The following is a 23,093-nucleotide window of genomic DNA, read 5'->3' on the forward strand; positions in this document are numbered from 1 at the left end:
TGTTCATGTTCAAAGGGCCTTTCCAGCATTAACAGCATATATTCAGTCTGTCTTTCCTGCTCTGACATTGTGTGATTCAGGAGGAGTAGAATAGTCACATAGTCTGTCTTGGAACCCATGTCTTATTTTTGCATGAAAATCACCTGCCAGTTGCTTCCCAGTGTCCAGTGGCATTTCACAAGAGGATCACAGTTCTCTGGCAAACTTAAACACTAGTTAGGTTCTGAAAGAATTCCTGTAAAGGTATATGACTGTGCAAGGCCTCCAGGTCTCCAGCAAAGGACTGTTATTATGGAGAAACTCAGCTTCTATTTCCTTTGAGCACAGAAGATCAGGCTTATTCATTTCAAATTTCTGCATCAAATATACTTTCCTCTAGGGCAGCTGTGTAAGATGAAAATGTGAGATTCCCCTAGAGTTTTCAGAGGTCTGTGATGTGGAGTAAAGGACACACCCTGTGGTTATAGCCTGTGGCTCAAAAAAAAAAAAAATTGGAATGCTTCTGGCAATACAAATTGTATAGGGAACTTAAGGGTAAGAACTCTTTGGGGTTCTGATGGGAGACAGAAACAACATAATGCCAAGCTAATGCATAGAGAAAAAGGGCACAAATTTTGTAAAAAAAAAAAAAAAATCTAAAGTGCTGAACTAGGGTAAGGATTTAGATTTAGGGGTAAATGGAGTCTTCATTCTCTTTCTGCAAAGGAAATTCTTTTGATTTACAGCATACTGCTTGTTATTTCTACCAGAGCCTTATTATATTTGCCAGTCTCTGGAGTTGGTAATTCTCATTTGGGTCCCATCCTAGGGAATTATGGGTCATATATCACATCATGTCATATATCTGTCATGTTATGCATTATGTTGTACCATATTATGTTAAATCTGGGTCTGTGGTTTCATAGATATAGGGAATTCCTGGTGAGGAGGAAGTTTGGTACCTTTCTTTAGTTGGGATGGTGCAAGGTTAAGTGAGTTCAAATTGAGGTCTTCTTGACTGTAAAGTTAGCTCTTTATCCACTATGCCATACTGTCTCTCGTTAACAAATATTAGGCTCCCTAGTCACCATGGGTCGGGGGGGGGGGCACCAGGGGAGGCGGGGGGCAATCACTGTTTCTTAGAACAGTGTAAGGAATAACTACTATATAAGAAGAGCTTTGAGAATATCCAGAAATTCACAGAAAAAAGCCAGCCATAAAAATCCATTATCTCAGATGTCTATAGACAAAGGTACAGAGTGTAATTCACATGTAACATAAATTAGAGGTACTGAAACAGGGAGGCAGATTTTATCTCCTAGATCTCAATGATGCTTGGGATGAGAACCATACCTATACTATTACTGTGAAAGGATATATTTTCTATCTGTCTCCCTCCCTCTCTCTCTGTCTCCTCTCTCTCTCCGTCTCCGTCTCCTTCTCTCTCTTTATTTTAAAAGACAGAGCAGCAACTTTAAAGTCAGAGGACCTGGGTTCTAATATTACCCCTCTGCCGCTGAGACTGCTTGTTTGACTCTAGGCAAATCACTTAATTTCTCTTAGCCTCAGTTTCCTCAGTTCTGAAAGGAAGGATCTGAACTAGCTGGCCTTTAAATCCCTCTAAATTCATGATTCTAGAATAGGTGAATTGGGGCAATAGGATTGTATGTTAAAAAAAATATACTGATTTAATAAAATCTGGTGGGGAGGTGGGGAGGAGTGAGAGGATAAGAAGGGGAGAGTGGTGGGGAAGCATTTGGGTGAGGGTCAATGGAAGAAGAAACAGAAGCAATTTTGTCATCTGAGCATACTACAGATCACCTGGACTGAAATAGGAACTATATAAGAAAGTAGCAAATCACAAGCCTGACACAGAGGTGGCTGTAGTAAGAATGCAGAACTTAAGTCACCCAAATAGCTGCAGGAGCTCTCTAGCTGAGAAAAACAAAGCAACTCATAATTTCTTGGGTTGGCCTAATGATCCTTTAAACAAAAGATAATCAACTTTATCCTCAATTTGATTTTCACAGAAAGGGAAGACTTTTGCCTGGGGGTGGGGGAGGTGGGGGGGTGGGGATAGGGGGGAGGATTTTGATTTAGAACATGCAATAGAAAATAGAGAAGTTGGACATAGTCTAGACATGTACCCTAACACGTAGGAGAATGAGTCTCAGAGGTTCTGAGAAAGAAGAGGGAAAATCCAGAAAGGATGGGAAGTGCTCAAGAAATTCTGAAGACACAAAGGGAAACAATTTCAATGAAGAGGGAAAAGTTTTTTAAATTGACTGATGTAGAGAATGCATCAAATAACTTAGATTTAAAAAATCATGGGGTCATAGAATCATAACTTTAGAGGTGCAAGGGATCTTGGAGATCAAATACAGGAAATGGAAGCAAAGGCTGGTAATGAATGATGGTTATAAAAGCGTGGTATGGTCCATGGTATGACTAGCTAGGTGGTGCAGCACATAGAGTGCCCCACCTGGAATCAGGAAGACGTGAGTTCAGATGCGGCCTAAGAAGACACTTACTAGCTGTGTGATCCTGGGCAAGTCACCTAACTCTTTGCCTCAGTTTTCTCATCTATAAAATGAGATGAAAAGGAAAATGGCAAACCAGTCTAGTATCTTTGCCAAGAAAACCCCAAAATGAGGTCACAAAGAGTCAAATGTGACTGAAACAGCTCAACACCAACAAATGGTCCTGTAAGGATAGTGTCAGAAGTGCTAAAGCTCAGAATAAGTGGAGGAAAATTAAGGATGACAAATAAGATTTTCTAAAGCTATTTGGGAAAAAAGAGGAGGCTTAAAAAAGGGTATAGTACCACTTTCAGGTTGGATAAGATGTTGATAGTAGATAGCAGAAGGCAGAGCAGTGCTTAACTTAGCCCAATGCCTGGCATATAGCAGGCATTTAATATTTATTGTTTGATTCATTGATTGATTGCTCAGCTCTTTGTTTTATTTTTGTTTTCCAGTCAGAATGTCCTTTGAATGAACTAGGAAGAGCAAAACAAAAAATGACTAAGAGAGAGTTGATACTCAACTCAAGTAAAATTAGTTGAATGTTAACTCCCAAAGCTAGGTGGATAGTGTGTGAGACCTGGATTAAAAAAGACCTAAGTTCAAATTTGGCATTACACATACACTAGTTGTATGTCACTGGTCCAGTCATTGAACCTCTGTCTGCCTCAGTTTCTTCCTCAGTAAAATGGAGTACTGTTTATAAAATACTTTGTGAACTTTAAAGCATTCTATAAATGCAAGCTATTATTATTGTGGCTGTTGATATCAGTTATCCTTCTAAGTCATCTTGCTCTGATAAGTTTTCCTTATCATTATCTTTTATCTTTATTTTGCCTAGAACTAAACCCTTAATCCCACTTCTGGACCTGCTCCACTATTCTGTCTCCTTTTGACCATCCTCCTCATCACTGAAACCTTTACTCTGCCCCAGGACACTTGGCTGTGATAGGTGAGGTTCCATCTAATCACATCCAGAACTAGGCCTTCCTGCCCTTTCCTGGACATCCCCATGCTGTGGCCCTCTGTCCTCTCTAGCTCCCACCATTAAAATATAATAATTCTCTTTTGACCAAATCATTTCACCTCCTTAGGGGGCCAGTTGTCCTGCTCTATATCTGGTCATTGCACCCAGATGGCTCTGGAGGAGAAAGTGAGGCTGGTGACTTTGCACAGCCCTGCCTCGCATAAAGGCAATTCACTTGCAAGTCATGGCATCACCTTCCTGATGTCATGGTCCTCCTTGAGAACAAGAACACAGGACAAACAACAATAATAATCTCCTTAGTTTCCATATCTGAGGGATGGAGGTAAGAGTATTTGCCTTGAAGGCAAAGACTCTCCTATTTATTTCTCTGTATTTTTATATCTTGTTCTTAGCATAGTACCTGGTACCCAGTAAGCACTTAATAAATGCTCTGTGTGTGTGTGTGTGTGTGTGCGCGCACGCATGCATTCATGTATCTGTTTGTCACTTTAGCAGGAAATCTCTAGTGGAATGTCCAAGGAATCTGTATTTGGTCCTATGCTATTTGTATTTTTATTAATGACTTGAATAAAGGGATAGGTGTTAAGTTATCAAATTTGCAAGTGACACCATGCTAGAGAGGAAGCACTAGAGGTACTGGGATGACAGAATAAAGTTTCCAAAAGAACAGGCTAGAGTGGCCAAATATGATAGAGATAAATGTAAATTCATATACTTGGGTTCAAAACCTCAATTTCAGAAGTAGGTGAAGCATGGTTAACCAGAAGTGTAAACATGAGGTGAGTCAGCAGAATGCTAGAGTCACCCTGAGAGCTTCCAGGCATAAAATCTAGCAGCAGCAAGGCAGTTATCCCTCTGTACTGTGGCCTGATCAGATCAGCCCGAGTGTTGTATATCCTTCTGGCCACCACATGAGGACTGGAGTGTCTGGATTAGGGCACCTGGGATGGTGAAAGACCTTATGGTATCATCATGTGAAGTTTTGTTGAGGAGAACTGGAGATTCTGAGCCTAAAGAAGAAAACAGTTGTTGAGGTGAGTAGATGGGGACTACCTTCTGTTAAAGCCCCTGAAGGTTGTCCTGGAAGAGGGAATAGGTGTGATCTGCTTTGTCCCTGGGGGGGTAGAACCAGAAGCAGTGGGTTGGCATTTTAAAAAAGGCAGCTTTTCCTAACAATTAGTGCTGTAACCAAATGGAATGTGCTGCCTCACGAGGAGACATCCATCAATGGCTGGAACTGTGGCTTTATTGTAGAGGAGATTGTTGTTTCAGATATGGTTTGAACTAGGTGACTTCTAAATTGCTTTATTCAGTGACTTTGAGATCTTCTAATGTAATACCCCCATTCTTCAGATAAGGCAACTGAGGCTCAAGGAGGTTAAATGATTAAGGTTATACAGCTAACTAGTAAGTACCAGAGCTTGGAATGGAGCCCAACTCTCTTGTCTCTCTCTCCTGTTCCATTGTACCAGGTTACCCCTCCATTCTCCTCAGGACCTTTCTTACCATTGTCCTAGGATTATTCAGACCACACAAAGACTTAGTTTTGACTGCTTAACTTTCCTTAGAATGTGTGTGTGAGTGAGTGTGTGTGTGTGTGTCTTCTGATAAGGTAGATACTAGTCTGCACAGGTGAACTTGGAAGATGTTTTTACCTCATTTGGCTACTTTAACTTGGTTTCTATTTTCCAAGTTCAGTTTTATGTTTAAATCCAATCAGAAAGGTTAGACTTGGAGAGAGAAGGGAGTGTTCTCTGCCTTGTGGCTGGAAATGAAGCACGATAAGAATGTAGCCATGCCTTCCAGCTCCTGGATAAAGGGCTTTGCACATAGTAGGCTATTTTGTTGAATGGGGATAGGACAGGGGTTAACTTTTTTTTGTATGATGGACCCCTTTGACAGTCTGGTGAAACCTCTGGACCTCTTCTCAGAATAATGTTTTAAAATGAATAAAACACATAGGATTGTAAAGGAAACGAATGTTGAAACATGGTTCTGAAAATATTTTCTTAAAAAAAAATTAACTGACCTTCAGATAAGAAGAGGGAACCTTGGCCCTCACTGCTTTGAGCTTAAAGGTGTAAGCTCAGAAAATACAGGGCCCCATGGAAGCCTGCTTCTTAAAGGTACCCTAAGATAATTAGAGGAGGGGAACACAAATACCTTGCAGGCATTTTAGCAGAGGCTAGTGCTATCTCACAAATGGAACAAATGAGTTTTTTAAAAAAAATAAACCTTCCCCCCCCCTTTTTTTTTAAAGACTGAGCTCCTGTCTTTGAGAGAATCTGTCTCAGGAATTTAGAGGTCATCTGGTCTCATCTCCCCTCTCCTCCCACCTGAAGCATGGAAGTCTAACATCCCTGGTCGGCCTCTGCTGGAATCCTCCCTTTGGAAGCTACACATTCCCTAACTGGAATAACTAATTCTTAAGGAAGAAGTTTTTCCTTAATGAGCTAAAATCTTCTTTCCTGTTGTTCCTACCTTTCATTCTCCTTCTATTGGATTTCCTAGAACTCATGTGCTGGCGCCATTTGTGTTAAGGAAAAGTTGGAAACAAACAGCCCAAGATTTGGGGAGTAGCTGAATTAATTGTAGCTTCCAAACATAATGGGATACAATTGTGCTGTAAGGAATGATGAACATTAACAATTCAACGAGATGTGAGAAGGCGTGTATGAAGGGATGTATGGTGAAGAAGGAAAAGCCAAAAAATCAATATGCACACTGAATTACAACTGAGCAAAAGCAAACAATCTTATAGGACCTATAAAGGCAAGGGACTGCCATGTACCTACTTTTAAAAACACAGTCTTCCTCCTTTCCTTGAACAAAGGGTTCAGTTACACGGGCTATCAGTGGCAGGCACTCATATGTGGTTTTGTGTTAACTGTTTTCTGTAGTTTGTGTTTACGTTGTTGGTTTCGTTATAAATTTATCACTGAAAAAATATGATCACCTATCTCACATAAAACACTTGCATCTCTTTTGTCTGACACAGTCAGTCAGTAAGCATTAAGGGCCTACTGCATGCCGGGCACTAAGCTTAGTGCTGGGGATATGAAGCCCCTGCCCTCTAGGAGCTCATAATCTAATGGAGCAGATAACATGATAGATAGAAGGGGGTATGTGTGTGTGTGTAATATATACAAGATAAATTGGAGGGTGTGTGTGTGTGTGTAATAATACAAGATAAATTGGAAGTGACCAAAGTGGGGAGGCATTAGAATTAAGACACAGTGCCTAGCACAGTGCTTGGTCCACTGTAGGTACTCTCTCTACCAGACAGTGTGGCTTATCAGAAAGAATATTAGGTTGGTAGTTAGCTGGCCTGAGACCAGTCCCGGCTCTGACACTCACTCGTTGTGTGTTATTGGACAAGCCACCTCCTCTCTCTGGTCCTGAGTTTTCTTGTCTGTAAAATTATTAAGTTGGAACAGATGATTTCTTAAGATTCCTTCCAGCTCTGAAAAGTCTGTTATTTATAATCTTGGTAACATTGATTTAGGGATAAGAGGTAGGGGGGCGGATTCTTCCCCATGGTAGTTCCTTTGAAAAGGTTCTATGATGGACATCCTTTGGAATCCTTGAATTAAATTGCCTGGAGGGCTGTGGCTTGTCCCATTAATACCTATAGTAGGTATTAAAAGGAATGCCCTGCCTAGCTCCTTAACAGACTTCACTAAATAATTGCCAAGCTCTGTGTATGTAAGATAAACCAGGGTGAAGGAGCCATATGTCAGTCTAGAGGGTGAATGTTTGTTTCCAGTTCCCTACCCCAGCTGTGACAGAACAACCGGAATTGTTTGCATACCTCTCTCCCTCCCTAGAAAAGATGCTTCCCTCCCGCCCTACCTCTCTTTGGCAGATTTAGTGTTTTGCGAAAGGTTTTACTCTCTGGGTTGCTGGGTTCAGGGACCCAGCTAGACAATCCTCAGTAATTGTACGTCAGGATTCGTGCCACTTTATCGTCTGAGCCTCAGTGTCCTCATCTGTACCCTGGGGATATTAGTGCTTTCATTCTCTGTCTCACAGAGTCAAGAGAAGAAAATTCATTGTAAAGCTTAAAGTGCTATAGAAATATGAGCTCTTTCAGAGATATCCCAAGTTAAATATTTCCAGCTTTTCCCAAGACAGTGTTTGTTTGGTAAGAAGACAATGTAAATACGCTCCTCCATTCCAGATGAATTAAGGTTATTCATTTTGTCATGTGTGATTTCAGCATTTATTAAATACCTATTGCCTACAGTGTCTTGTGGAGGGAAGTGTTTTAGTCGGATATAAAGATTAGATCTCTTCCTACCCTTAAGGAGTTTGTATTTTAATGGGGACATAATTTAGATAAACAAGTATTATTATTACAAATAAGTATTATTAGATAAGGGCAAAATGAAATGGATAGAGTCTTAGAAAGACTCTTGGAGTCAGGAAGACTCATTTTCCTGAGTTCAGATGTGATCTCAGATACTTTCTAGCTGTGTGACCCTGGGCAAGTCACTTAACCCTGTTTGCCTTATTTCCTTATCTGTAAAATGAGCTGGAGAAGGAAATGCCAAACCACTCCAGTATCTCTGCCAAGAAAACCCCAAATGGGGTCGCAAAGAGTTGGACATGCCTGAAAGGAGGGAACGTTATTAAATAAACAAATAAGTATTTTTTGCATTAAAATAGACTGCATCCAGTGGAGGGCCAGAGTGCTATGGTTCATTTGTTCATTCAACATGTATTATTAAAGAGGAGAAGGATGTTCTTGAGTTCTCAAAATCATGGAGAGTGGATAGAGTTTGGAACATGGGAGATTAAGTAATAACAGTAATAATTTTTAAAAAATTCTATTCTTCCTCTCTCCCATCCTCCGTGCAAAAGTGGTCCCAAAGAAGATGACAGAAACCCAAATCCTGTCCATATGGCTAAGCGAGTTGTCCTCATTTGTAACAGTCAAGGACTACCCTTTGAAGTGGTTTTAAAACCAGTTTGGTAACTTGATTTGGAAAGCTGTATCAATGACCCCGAGTCACTCATTTGGCTCATTAGCTAGTCATCTGGACAGGGCAAATTGGTTTAAATGGAATGAAATGGGTTTCTCCCTCTTCAGGATACCTCACAATTCATGGCTTCTGTCCAGGCTCCTAATTGCCACTAATACCCTTCCTGAGCAGAGGACCATAGCAAATCCATCCTGAAAGCCTCAGAGGAGTTTTAATGTGTGGATTCTACTTCCCCAAGGGATTGGGGAGATAGGCTGATAAAACATAGGAAATTAACCTGAAATGAGCTGGGCTGGAAGAGGAAGGGAGATATACCATCAGAGAAGCAGGTCTGACAGACATCATGGAGCTATAGTGAGAGATACTATCTTTGAGGAGGCAAGAAAGCAATAATCATAAAAGAGCATGAAAGGGACCCTGGAGATCATCTGCCTTACCAACTTACCCTGCCCCCATTGTACAGATGGACTAACAGAGGCACAGAAAGGAGAAGTCACTTACTCAAGGAAGGATACAGAGGTTGGCAGAGCCAGGACTAAATGAGGGTCCAACTCTGATGGTCAGTCTAAGACTGCCCATTTGATTGCGTGTTGTTTTCACAAATTAGCGTCACCTGAGATGGAGACAAGTTCCTTGGGAAATTAGAGAAATATTGTGCCCCTGGACAACTGCCAGAATGGTCAGGATGTTAGATATATTGACCACATCCATTGCTCCTGATCCAGGGCCTTTTATATCATGAGTGTAAGTTATCTGGATGTATTGCAAACTGACTATGTTAATTTTAAGTTATTTTCTCTTTTGAGAAAAAAAGAACCCGCTGGGGTTTCATACAGGTTTAATACTGAAATCATACTTTTCCACTGTAGGGCACTGTTTGTCCTCTGAGACTAGGTCTGGGTTTGTATCCACCTCATGCTGCCTGTTCCCCAGATTTGGTCTGAACACCTTTTGGTGGTGGCATTCGAGGCTAAAGATTACAGACTGAGAGGTCTCAGTGACAATCCTATGTGTCTGTTTAGAGTCCCATTCATTGTTAGTCTGTCTCCCTTCAAAGCTCAGTTCACATGCTCACCGCCTTCAAGGAGCCTTTCTACTTTATAGTTAGTCAGTCAGTAAGCATTTATTGAGCACCTTTATGTGCCAGGCACTGTGCTGGCACTTGGGATACAAAAAGAGGCAGAAGATAGTCCTTTGCCTTCAAGAAGTTCTCTAGTGGGAGAAACAATGAGCAAACAAATAGGAAATAGTTAAGAAAGGGAAGACACTACAATTAAGAGGGGCTGGGAAAGGCATCCTTTAGAAGATGGGGTTTTCTTTGGAATTTTAAGGAAACCAGGGAAACTAGTAGGTAGAGATGAGGAGGGAGAACTTTCCAGGCATGGGGGCAGCCAGAGAGAATGGCCCAGAGCCAAGAGATGGACTGTCTTATTTGTGGACCAGTCAGGAGACCAGTGTCATTGATTTGAAAATTATGTGGGGGCAGCTAGGGGGTGCAGTGGATAGAGCTTTGGCCTTGAGGACCTGAGTTCAAATGCAGCCTCAGAATCTTGACACTTACTAGCTGTGTGACCCTTGGGCAAGTCACTTAACCCTGATTGCCTCACTAAAAAAAAAAAAAGAAAGAAAAAAGAAAATTACGTGGAGGGGAATAAAATATAAGAAGACTGGAAAAAGTATAAAGACTGGAAATGGGTTAGGTTATGAAGGGCTTTGAATGCCAAGTAGAGGGTTTTGTTTTCATTCCTGGAGGTGATAGGGAGCCACTGGAGTTTATTGGGAGTGTGTGTGATGATCATCAGACCTTTAGGTAAATCACTGTAGTGACTAACTGAAGGATTGATTAAAGTGGGGACAGACTTGAGGCCCCTACACCCACTACTATATCACAGTTCTCCTCTTCCTACAGCTTCGACAGTGTTCACTGTTCCCATCTTTGCCAATTTTTGTGGTATAAAGTGAAACCTTAGAATTTTTTTCAATTCGCATTTCTTTTATTCTTTGTGTCATGGAGCATGTTTCCACGTGGTCATTTACAGTTTGCAGTTCTTCATTTAAAAATGTAAAAGAAAATTTTTTTCCCCTAGTCTTTGACCAGTTGTGTTACGAGGGCACAGCTCTTAATGTTACGTATTTTTATCTAATCTTTACATATTTTGGATATTAGATTTTTATGAGTGATATTTGATGCAAAATATCACTCATTTTATTTTATCTCTTCTGATTCCAACTTTGTACATTTTATTCATGAAAAATCTTTTACATTTTATTTGGGAAAAATTACCCATTTTATCTTTTATTGTATCCTCTATTCTTTGTTTACTTAAAATTTTTCTCCTTGGCCCTAAATGAGAGATACCTTCTTTTATTTTTTTCTCATGATGTTGCCTTTTGTATTTAGGATATATATCCATTTAGAGATTATTGTTGCATATAGTAAGATGTTGGTCCAAATCTAATTTTTGCCAAAGTACTGTTGAGTTTCTTCAGCAGTTCTTAATGAAATGAAAATCCTTCTCTCATAGATTTATGTCCTTGGTTTTAAAAAACATTGGGCTACTATTTCCACTTGTTTCTGTTTCTTGATTATCTAGTCTGTGCCACCTGATCTAATTTTTTTTTTTTTTGGGTGATCAGTGCTAAGTAGTTTTAATAACTTTATAATGCAATTTGAAGCCTAGTAATGACATGTCTCTTTGATGCACAGTCTTTTCACTATTTTTTCTTAAAATTCTAGAACTTTTCTTCCAAATGATTTTGACATTTTTTTGCCTAGTCCTCCCCCCCCCAAAATCTTTTTCCTAATTTGATTGGTATAGCACAGAAAGTGTAAATTAACCTAGATTTGTCTTTTTTATTTTATTATCACAGCCCCGCCATAAGCTATGGATCACTCTCCATTTATTTAAATCTCTGTTTTTTTAAAGATGTTTTGTTATATTTGCATAATTCTTGTTTGTATCTTAGCAGGTTATTAAGTTCTAAGTTCATTATAGACTTCATAGTTATTCTGAGTGGAATTTATCTTCCTGTTAACTCTGAATGTCACCTAAGGCCCAGTCTTGAGTTTCTTTTCCCTCTATACTATTCCAACTGTTGCTTCCAGGATTAAATATAAACTCCTCTTTTTGGCTTTTAAAGCCCTCTCCATAACCCGGCTTCTTCCTACCTTTCTAGTTTTCTTACACCTTACTCCCCTCCACATACTCAGTGGTCCAGTGACACTGGCCTCGTTGTTGTTCCCTGTAAGCAACACTCCATCTCTGGATTCTGGGTATTTTCATTGGCTACCTGGGTATTTTCCCCATTCCTGGAATTCTTTCCCCTTCCATCTTAGCTAAAATCTCATATTCTACATGAATATTTTCCTGATCCCCTTTATTGCTGATGCCTTCCCCCTGTAGATTATCTCCAATTTGTCCTGTATATAACTTATTTGTACATGGTTGTTTGCATGTTGTCTCTCCCTTTAGATTGTGAGCTTTTTGAGAGCAGGGCCTAAGTTGGGTGGGTGAGGGTGGATAGGAGAGAGGTGGCTTTATGTCTCTAGTGCTTATTAGCACATTGCCTGTAAATAAGAGACACTTAATAAATGCTTGTTGACTTACTGTTCTTGGTTTTTATTAGTACTGACTATTCAAGGCGTCATCTCTCTGGGAATAGTATAAGTGTTACCTTCTTTGTGAAGCTTTCCCCAAAGAGGATCTATGTGGTGGAAAGAGCATGACTTTGGACTTAGGATTTGTCTTCACAATAGCTTAAGTTAGTTCTAGCTCTAAATCCTATGAAGACATAAGAGTGTAAAAATCCGCAGTGGGGTTATTAGCCTATAGTAGGGAGAGTGTGTTTCTCACATTTCTTTTTTTTTTTTCTTTTTTTACATAAGATTTGTTAGTTTTTTGTCAAGCTTTCTGGTTGGTTGCAGATCTTGCTATAGAATGAAACCATTGTTGGTGAGAACCAGGAGGATGAGAGGGACCATTGTCAATAAGTGTTCACACAAAAGTGAGAACATGCTTATGTGATGGGGAAGTGGGATAGCAGCCTCCACAGGGGCCAGGTGGTAGACAGGAATCCAAGAAGAGATGAACAAGCATTCCTCTGTGCGGCTGAGGCTCTTGACTAAGTGTATTATGGGTGTGCCTTTTGGAGAGGTCCCAGTTGAGAAGCCTGAGTTAAAGAGTATATACAGTTAAATTAAATAAGTATTTATAGACTAGCTACTGTATATATGCTAGGGGTCTTTCTAGTTATATCTGGAGCTGTCACATGCTCTGAGATTGATGGAATCTGGACAAGTATAGAATCAGAGACAGAGTCTAAGCTGTCTCAAGAAGAGGTTATCATACCCAGTGATACTAAGGCTAGACCTATGTATCAGCATGATGAAAAAAAAGAGAAAAGGGTCCTATTTGCACGAAAGTATTATAGCAGCTCTTTTCGTAGTGGCAAAGAACTGGAAGCTATGGGGGTGTCTGTCAATTGGGGAATAGCTGAACAAATTATGTTACATGATTGTAGTAGAATGTTATTGTTCTGTAAGAAATAATGAATGGGCTGTTACGAAGAAACCTAGGAAGACTTGTATGAACTGATGCAAAGTGAAATGAGAAGAAAAAGAAGAACAATTTAGAGTCTAATAAAAAGAGCTTATCCTCCCAGACTCATCTGTACCAAGAATAGTGACACTTCCACAAAGGAGAGTTACCAAGTATGACCACCAAAAATATCTAGGAACTTAGGAAATTCAGTGATATACAAGCCTTCCCTTGGTCATCTTCCCAAGGGTCATGGTTTTTTGGGGAAATACAGAGAGAAATTTACTTAATTCCAGAGTAGGTTTTATTGATATATCCTGTTTCTTATATCACCATATTATCACATAAATCTCTCCCAGAGAGTCATCACATGTGACAAATAGTATTTTTTTGTAGAGAAAAAAACTCAGCACAACTGATTGATTGAAAAAATCCCAAAAACATGTGCAATGTGTAACACTTTACAGAGAGAAATTTAGACACCAGGAAAGGTTTTAGCAGTGTATTGTGGTAGAAAGAAATCTGAATTTGGAATCTGAGGATTTAGGTTTATGGCCTGACTCTGACATTTTTTAGCTCTTCAACCTTGGGCAAGTCATTTTACCTCTGTGGCATTCACTTTTCCAGTTTGTGAAATGTGTGTGTTGTACTAAATGACCTGTAAGGTCCCTTTCAGTTCTATATCCTATGATCCTGTGATAAATAATAGTCAAACACCAGCAGGCAAGATCAAGATTAGTTACTGTTATCTATTTGGAATGTATGTGGGGTGGGGTGGGGGTGGGTAATTGGAGTTAAGTGACTTGCTCAGGGTCACACAGCTACTAAGTGTCTGAGGCTGCACTTGAACTCAGGTCCTCTTGACTCCAGGACCTATGCTCTGTCCACTGCACCACATAGTTGTCCCCTCTCTGTTTGGTTTTAGATATGAGAATATGCCCAGTATCACCCTGTTAACCTCTTTAGGGAGACAGCTTGGTGTACTAGAAAGAACACTGGGTTTGAAATCAGTCTTGGGTTCAAATGCTAACTTTGCTTCTTACTGCTTGTGGGACCTTGGGAAAATCCTTTCATTTCTCTGGGCCTTGGTTTCCTCAAATGAAGACACTGGACTAGATGACCTGACCATTCTAGCCTGTGAGTCCTGACATTGAAGGACAGAATGATAGTAGGTCTTATGTTTCTTCTACCTTAAACCTCTAAGTACTTGATACCTCCTAATGGCTATCATGGTAATTCCTGCAAAGTTATCTCCCTGCTTCTCTTGGGCATGATACCTGTGCCTATCACTCCGCTGGCCATGGTGCTGACATCTATGAGGAACATGGCTTATAAGATACGGTACATGCCCTAAAGGATTCTTGTTGTGGATTGGGGAAGAGGATATACACTCATGAATAGATCACAGTGTAAGATGGTAGGTAAACATGATTAAATGATAAAAGGTATGTTTGAGAAAGAGGGTTTGATGTACTTTAGAGATGGAGGTCTGAATTCTTCAGTAGATGTGGAAGACTTTTTGAAGGGGGTAAGAATTGAGCAAGAGTGTGAAGGGTAGACAGGATTCAGAGTCCTTTCTGAACATTTTGATCTTTGCTCTGCTTTCACAATCCTCAGTCGAGTGACCCAGCAATCTGGCTTATTCTGTACTCTATAGAAAACCCTGATGGCAGTTTTTGTTTTTCAGTTTTGGTCTGATTTCAGTATTTCCATAAGCACTTCATAAATACTTCCAGTTGCAGTCTCAGAGCCCTATAATTTGAATATAGAAATAGCAGGAGGCCTCTTTCACCTTGATAACCTCCCATAACCCTCGTCTTATTATTCTTATTCCTGAGCCCTGTTGTCTTAATTGAATTTGGCTCTTGTCCCAGATCTGACTGTGAACATATTAAAACTTGAAAAGCTATTGTAATTCTTCAGATAGTTAAATAAATAGGCATCTTTTTTTTTTTTGGTAAATAACACCTATCAGCAAAATTCATTGGTTCCTCTGACCCCCACCCTCTTGCCATCCCACTTGGATCCCTTTCCCACAATTTCTAAGTTTGAAGATTAATGCAGTCTCTTTCCTCTTTTAGTCACTCCATGTTGTAATAATATGTGTCATTTCCCCAGTGGGATAAGGAGGCTGTTCAACCTCTAAGGTTACCCAACTCTTACAGTAAAAGTGTAGTCATTTTGAATTGGGTCCAGTTCATGGCTTGTCACTTCCCAGCCAGGGTTGTTGGGAAGAGGCATAGGCTGAGCTGGTCCCTCTTGGGATGTTCAGCTTTATGTACTGAAGCACAGGCATAGTGGCCAATTATTCTGTTTAAGGACTCTCTAAGTTAACACTGTAAGTTGAATCATATTTTTACATAAGAAATAGTATTACAATAGAGGTTGTGTCCCTGAGCAAAGGCTTAATATCCTTTGATAAACTTCTTTAAAAATCTTACTTTTGTTGATATATTTTACTTTTAAATTACATTCATTTCTGAATATATCCCTACCCAGTGACCCATTTGTCCCTTGTAACAAAGATTAAAAGGGGGGGAAAAGAGGTTCCAAAACAATCAATATATTAACTGCGCTTGATCATACACGCAGAATTCTGTAGCCATGTTCTCCTGCCTCTGCAAAAAGAAAAAAGATAATTTCCTCTATTCTTTTCCCAGACAAAATTTGCTCATTATAATTATATAGCGTTCAGCATCAGTGTTTTTTGTTCTTTCTGTTTATATTGTCATTTACATTATGTTTATATTTTCCTGGTTCTCTTTATATCAATTGACATAAATCTTGTGTTTTTCTGAATTCTTTGTATTGGTTGTTTCTTACAGAGTAAGAATATTGTATTACATTCCTATGTAACAAATGTGTTTAGCCTATCCCAGTAGATAAAAACCAACTTTTTATAGATATGCTCAACAAACCAACTCTCACTGGCCCATCTTCAAGCCATTCTCCAGCCACTACCTCCCTCTGGAACTTTTGACTCTCACTGTGGAGCCTTGGGCTCCGACTGGTGAAAATTCCTTATTTAGCCTGACCCAGCTCTAACATGCTACTCCCCTGCCATCTTCATGCAGTGCCTCTTAGGGCATTCAATCTCCTTTTCACCCCCCTTCCTCTAGATCTGGAAAAAAATCATCAAGTCAACATTCTTATGGTTCCACTCATCATCCCTGGGAGTTCTCTGATTCCAAACCCACTTTTGTTGTTGTTATTCAGTTATTCAGTTGTGTCAGATTCTTTGTGACCCCATGGACCACAGCATGCTCCTCCACTGTCTCTCAAAGTCTATCCAAGTTCATGTTCTTTGTTTCCATGACACTTTCTATCCATCTCATCCTCTGCCATCCTTTTGCCTTCAATCTTTCCTGACATCAGGGCCTTTTCCAGTGAGTCCTGTCTTCACATTATGTGTCCAGAATTTTTAAGCTTGAGCTTCAGTATTTCACTTTCCAGTGAATAGCCTGAATTAATGTCTTTAATTACTGACTGATTTGATCTCCTTGCTGTCTGATAGACTCTCAAAAGTCTTCTCCAGCACCACAATTTGAAAGCATTGATTATGCAGCACTCAGCTTTCTTTATAGTCTAACTCTCACAACCATACATTGCTTCTGGAAAAACCATAGCTTTGACTATACAGACCTTTGTCAGCAGGGTGATCCCTGCTTTTTACTGTCCAGATTCACTGTAGCTTTCCTTCTGACGAGCAAATGTCTTTTAATTTCATGGCTGTAGTTAACATTTGCAGTGATTTTTGAGCCCAAAAATATAAACTCTGACACTATTACGCTATACAATATGTTTTGTCTTCTATTAGTAAAATAAGCTTTCTGAAGGAAGGAACTGCCTTGTTCTATATTTATAGCTACAACAGTTAACAGTACCTGGCACATAGTAAGCATTTAATAAATGTTATTTTTTTAATCCTTTGATTTCACACCATATTTAACTACAAATCCACATAACCCCGTAAATTGTATGCAGCTCCGTGGTCTAGTTGGAAGAGAGTTGTGCCTGGAGTCAGGAAGACCCAAGTTCAGAACTGGCCACCGGCATATAAGTAGCTGTGTGACCTTGGGCAAGTCACTTAACCTCTGTTTGCCTCAGCTTCCTCAACTCTAAAAAAAAAAGGATAATAATACCTAATAGTGTTGTGGTAAGGATCAAAATTAAATAATATTTATACAGGGCTTAGCACAGTGCCTGGTACATAACAGGTGCTTCATAAATGCTTATTTCCTTCCTTTCTAAAAAAGTATATAAATTAAGTATACAGGCAATGCTATTTGATGTCTAGGAGTTCGGTTATATATAAGTATAGGTGGAGGAGCTGTACCTAAGATCAGGAAGCAGAGATCTCCTGAGGACTGGATGTGGGAAGTAGAGGACGGTCTTAGTTCTTAGGCTCTTAGGGTCATCTGGAGGTGATATGGGTCTGTGCTGCCTCAAATCGGCGTAACTGATAGTGTGTTTGTAAGTGTGAATCACTGCAAAGGTAAGGGCTGCTTGTAGTGTGACTGAAACAACCTGTACAGAGGGACTTAGTGCTTGGGGACAAGGCATTTTGAAGTCATTTTCTTCTAGGACTTTGGAAATATTCCTGCTTATAGTTTGAGAGACCTTTAGCAATTCTCCTGGCAAGCAAAGCCAATATTGCAGCTCAGATTTCAATAGTACTGGAATGTTCTCAAAACATTTTGTGTACCATTAACCAATCTGTTCCCATTTTATGGATGAAGAAACCAACTATGGCCCAGAGCAGTTAAGTGGCTTGCCCAATTCCATGAGTCTGGTAAAGTTCAGAAGCTAGAACTAGAATCCAGGCCTTGATCTGTAAGCTCAGTGACTTTTTATCTCACTGTGGCAAGCTGTGCCTCACCAGGTGGAAGAGATGGAAAGAACAGTGTCAGTAAAATGCTATGAAAATTAACATGCTAAGTTATGCCTTAGGAAAAATGATATGTAAACATGGAGTTCCATGATTGAGAGTTCTGTAAAATTATTCTCAGGGCTATGAGGTTCGACAGTTGGTTATTTGCTTTCTTTTCTTTTCTTTTCTTGTCTTTTCTTCCTGGTTCATTCTTGTTAAACTTTGTTTACAAATCAACACATCATGCCGATGCCTGTCACTTTTTAACCACTTGAAATGTACCTGCATTTCCCAATCGCTTACTTTGTTCCACCTCCCTTATTAACCTGAAAGTAAAGGGGGCAGGAACTAGGATGATACAGCCAAGTAAAAGTGGAAATGTGATTTACTATGGAGGCCACTGCTGGACTTATAGAAGGAAACCCCTGATGTTGCCCCTAATTTGAAGTCAAGATTGGCATGGGCCCAGCCCCATTCATGCTTTACTTCTACTTGGACCACCTCTCTTATAAAGTTTGTAACTCTATGACACTTTTAAATCACTATAGAAGAGTCAGGTTAGCTAGCATTTATTAAGTGCCTACTGCATGCCTAACTGCCAAGACTAAAGGCAAAAACAGCCCCTGCTCTCAAGGAGTTGGCAGTCTAATGGACTGATTATTATCAGAGTCTGTTCTGATCCTTGGGCATCCAGTAGACTCCCTAGATAGAGCTTTTGTGTGCTGAATGATGAGGCTAATGCAGAAATGAGTAAGACACTGGCCTTGCTCGCTCTTGGAAGCTTACAACCTGGGAAGGTATGTTGGGGAGGATAGTTAAGACAGGAGAAAAATTAACTATAACATAGAGAAATGTGAAAGGGTGGGAAAAGTATTAAAATATTCAAGGGTTTGAGGAGTGAGGTGACAACCAGGAAAACTGCCTAGAGATGTGAATCATAGACTCTCAAGGGTCACAAGGAAGCAAACTTCTTTGTGACTCTTAGAGTACTGTGTAAATATGAGTTCTGTGTGTTTCCATGTATTTAATTCAAGACTTTACCATAGGATCACAGATTTAGAATTGGAATGGATCTTAGAGGCCATTAAATTAAACCCCCAGCTTTATTGATGAAAAAACTGATAGAGAGAAAGATAAGTAGCTAGAGAGGTTAAGTAACTCTTTATTTCTCACCGGCTTGTAATCTGGATTCCTCGGCCATGGAAAGTCTTCATCCTGGGAGATTTGCTTCAGCCCTGGGATTCACACCTCAGAAGTACCCTTAGCCCTTGCGGCCCCTGACTCTGATTGCACCACTTCTTCTAGAACTTTGGTTTAAGGAGTGTGTCCTGATTGGCTGCAGTCTGGATTCTTCCACCATGTGCTCCTGAGTACTTTCCTGTCCCCACTCCCTTCAGCTTCCTTTTACGCACTGTGTCTTCCTTTAGAATACAAGCTCTTCCAAGGCTGGGACCGCTTTGCTTTTTTGTTTGTATTTGTGGTCCTGGTGCTTAGCTCAGTGCCTGACACTGTACGGGTTTGAGAAATACTTATTAACTAACTTGGTCACATAACTAATAAATGTCTGAGCCTACATTTAAACCCAAGTCTTCTTGACTTCCAACCCAGTGCCCCCCAAGTAACAGAATCATCTGGAAGCACAAATCTAAGTGGTTGACCAGTCTGATAAATTTCACCTCCTTGATATTTTTTGCATCCATCCTCTTATCTCTACTCAGAGATACTGCTCTAGTCCCTGGCCCTCATCACCTCTCCACTGGTCTAGTGTGAGAGTCTCTTTACCTCCTCTAATCTTTCTTCCTTACAGATGCCAAATTGATATTCCTAAAGCACCAATATGATCTTGTCACCCCTCTGGTCAAAAAGCTCCACTGGCTCCCTATTGCCTCAGGGATAAAATAGGAACTTTTATTTGACATTTAACACTCAGTATTAGACTGTGATGTACTTGAGAATGGAAACTGTTGTTTGCCTGTCTTCATAACCCCAGCACTTAGCTCAGTGCCATAGTAAGCTCTTAGTAAATTCTTGTTGACTGACTGACTGACTGATAACAGAGTACGTTTTTGCTATAGTGCCCTGTTCTTAGCTTGTGCAGAGGCCGAGGTAGTTTTAGCCCAGATCTTACCTATCTTGACAGTGAATCAGTGGAAGAGATTAGGAGGCAGAAAGTTCTTCCTGTCCCTCCTCAAATTTTACTGGGCAGTCTCCCCAGTTTTTGAGGGCAGAAACAGGTATCTCCAGTATCTAGCACAATGCCTTGTATACAATACTTGCTTGATAAGTATTGTTAAATTTGTTTTTCAGGCACAGTTATTTTTGTGACCCATGTCAGTATATGATGAATGTAGTGTTTGACTGCCTGGACATTTTAGCTAGAAATTGTCTAAGTTTACACCCACACACACACTCTCACTCTTTCCATTTCCGGGTCTTCTTTTTTGGTAGAAGCAGGTAATGGGAGAGCAGGGACATGAACAGAGTGGAATGACTTCTCCGTTAGTGGATAGTCACCCCATGGCCCAGCTCCAGTGGTCTGACATGTTCTCTGCAAAGGAGGAAAGAAAAGGCACTGATGTGAAGCTCTAAGAGAGAATGTTCTGTTTTTTCTAGGCCTAAGTGTCCATGATTTAGCTGTTGGACACACTCAATGAAATGAGCAGAGGAAAATACTGGCTTCTCCTTTCCTTATTCTCTGGCAAAGGAAGAAAGAAAGAAAAGATGCAACCATTCAGCTTAATTTTAGGAAAGCTTCAGGCTTCTCTGAATAGGGAGAAAGGAGGAACTGCTCTGATACCAAATTAGACCCTACCTTTTTGTTGCTTTTCCCCAGTTGATCTCATCTTGGGCTTGGTTTACTGCATTGGAAGCAGACAGATGGGCCCTGTAGTGATTCACTAATGACAACAGTCTTACTATTTAGGGCTTTTAGAACACGTTTGCATTCATTCTCTTAACTGAGTCTCACAGCATGCTGGTGAGCTTGATAGATCTGGTGTTAACAATGCTATTTTGCAGGAGAGCAAGCTGAGCCATGGAGATGTTAGGTGACTTGCCCATGGCCATAGACTCAGAAATAGAGCATGTGCCTTTGGACTCTGAATCCAGGGCTCTTCTCCATCCCTGTACTAGATCATTCTCCCTGGCCATGAATTTTGGACTAACTCTCCCACTTAGTGGTCAGTTGGTAGCAATGGGGCTCCAGTCAGTGAGCCACTGTCGCTTTTTGGAGGGACTATGGGAGCTCTTTGACTGAAGTTTGGAGTACCGACAATTAGTACCAACAGTCTCAGAGGTGGAAGGAATGTGGGAAATGACTTATCTCACCTCACCCATACCTGAATAAGAATCCTGTATATACCTGTCCCTGAAAATGGATTGTACAGCCACCAAGTCAAAGAATTCTGGTCAGGAGGGGGTCCTCTACTTTTCGATGCTTTTGGAGACCTTTTATTCTCAGAAAGTTTTTCTTTAGGGTTGAAATTGGCTGTTCCACAACTTCTCTACAGAATTCCTTGTTCTGCCCTTGGTAGCCAAACAGAATAAAAATCTGTCTTCAACTGTTAATCCCTGAAATACTCAAAGGCAGCTAATTTGCCTTCCCCTGCCCACCCTATCACTTCTTCTCCAGGTTAAAAGTTAAAGTCCTCAGTTCCTTCAGATGATCCTTATATGGCATGGTGGTTGCCCTCATATGGACGTGTTCCTGTTTGTCAGTGTCTTTACTCAAATATGATGCCAAGAGCTGGTATAGCTTTTTTCCTCCTTGTTTGTTTGTTTATTTGTTCTTAATGCTGATTCTCTTAACCTTTTATTTACTAACTTATTTTTTGTTTACATGAAACAGCAAAGAACCCCTGAGATGGGGGAAGACGAGGAAGCTTACTCCAGACAAGTCAAAACACTACCGCCTTGACCACCACCTCCCCTCAGAAACTGTTGGAGACAATCCCAGGAGCCTTAGGAATAGTAGTGCTTGTGGCCTAGTGTCCACAGTTATCATCTGGGGAAGAAATCCCTATGGGGATGCAGCTTGGTAATGGCTCCTTTGGGGGCTACAGATGAAGCTATCAAAGACCCAAAAGAAAAAGTTCTTGGCACTGCCGAATGGCTTAACATCAGAAATGGATATAATTTTATGAGTGCAATTGATGTGAAAGACAAACCTTAAATTCATTCATTTATTACTATGTTGTCAAACTCAGGAATTTTTACACATTGTATTTATTCCATTTTGCTTTTTATTCTATTAGATATACATCTTTTTTAAAAAAAAAATTTAACTTTCATGAAGAAATGTTAAATGTTTTATACACATCAATAAATTCATTGTTGTCCTGTAGCATCGTAATTGAAACACTGGCTTCTGTAACCCAGTAACTCATTGAAATGCTTTTAACAATTGTGTTATGGTCTGTCCTGAGGAGTATGGGATTTTTCTTTTGCTTTTCTTGGTGGGGGGGGATTTTTCCATATGACTTGCAGCTGATGTGTTGTCTCCCCCATTAGAATGGGAGCTCCTTGAGGGCAGAGGCTGCCTTCCTTTTCTTTCTCTATGTATCCCCATTAGCACAGTGCTTTACACATAGTAGGCATTTAATAAATGCTTTTTTTCCACTTGTTCATTCAAATAAATATTTTTATACATATTTTCCTCATCTTCTCATATGTTTTTTCCACCTTGTCTGCACTTTTTGTCATTTCTTTGCCCTTTGTGACTGATTCTTTTTTGGGAACTGCTAGAAGAGAGAGCTATATCCAGGTAACTCAACCTCCAAGAAACCTGAAGCAGTGAGTACAGAAATTGAGACTTTGTCCAGCTTGTCTGCAGGACCAGTTGATTCTTCATAGGATAATAACAAAAAGAAAACCAAAAAAAAGGTATTCAGATGTTCAAATTTAAGAAGTTCAGATGTCATCTGCCTCTTGCATTTTTTCATCATCTGATTTTTATGATTTTATGATTTTAATGAGCTTTGTACTCATTATGTCCTTACCATATTCTATTATTTATTTTTGGTAGCATTCTCCAAGCCATGCACAATACATCATCCATGCACAGTATGGCCTTAAATAAATGTTTTTAAATGTTGACTCATCCCTCTCAGTGCTGACTACCTTTACCTCCTAATATTTTATCACACCTAGCATTATAGGATATAGAACTGGATGAGATATCAGAGATCATTTAGTCCATAATCCTCATTTTAC

At 40.0% G+C, this 23,093-nt stretch overlaps 1 long non-coding RNA gene across 1 annotated transcript in view; it reads left to right on the forward strand.

Annotated features, from left to right (window-relative positions):
- LOC114030624 overlaps positions 1 to 22,390 on the forward strand; it is a 172,893-nt gene extending 150,503 nt beyond the window's left edge. The window contains exon 5 of the long non-coding RNA XR_003567646.1: positions 21,730 to 22,390. This is a non-coding gene — a long non-coding RNA (uncharacterized LOC114030624). The remainder of the gene's footprint in view (positions 1 to 21,729) is intronic.
- The last annotated feature ends 703 nt before the right edge of the window (positions 22,391 to 23,093 follow it).

The sequence above is a fragment of the Vombatus ursinus genome, unplaced genomic scaffold, assembly GCF_900497805.2.
Source record: "Vombatus ursinus unplaced genomic scaffold, bare-nosed wombat genome assembly UNPS02014973.1, whole genome shotgun sequence".
Lineage (NCBI taxonomy): Eukaryota > Metazoa > Chordata > Mammalia > Diprotodontia > Vombatidae > Vombatus > Vombatus ursinus.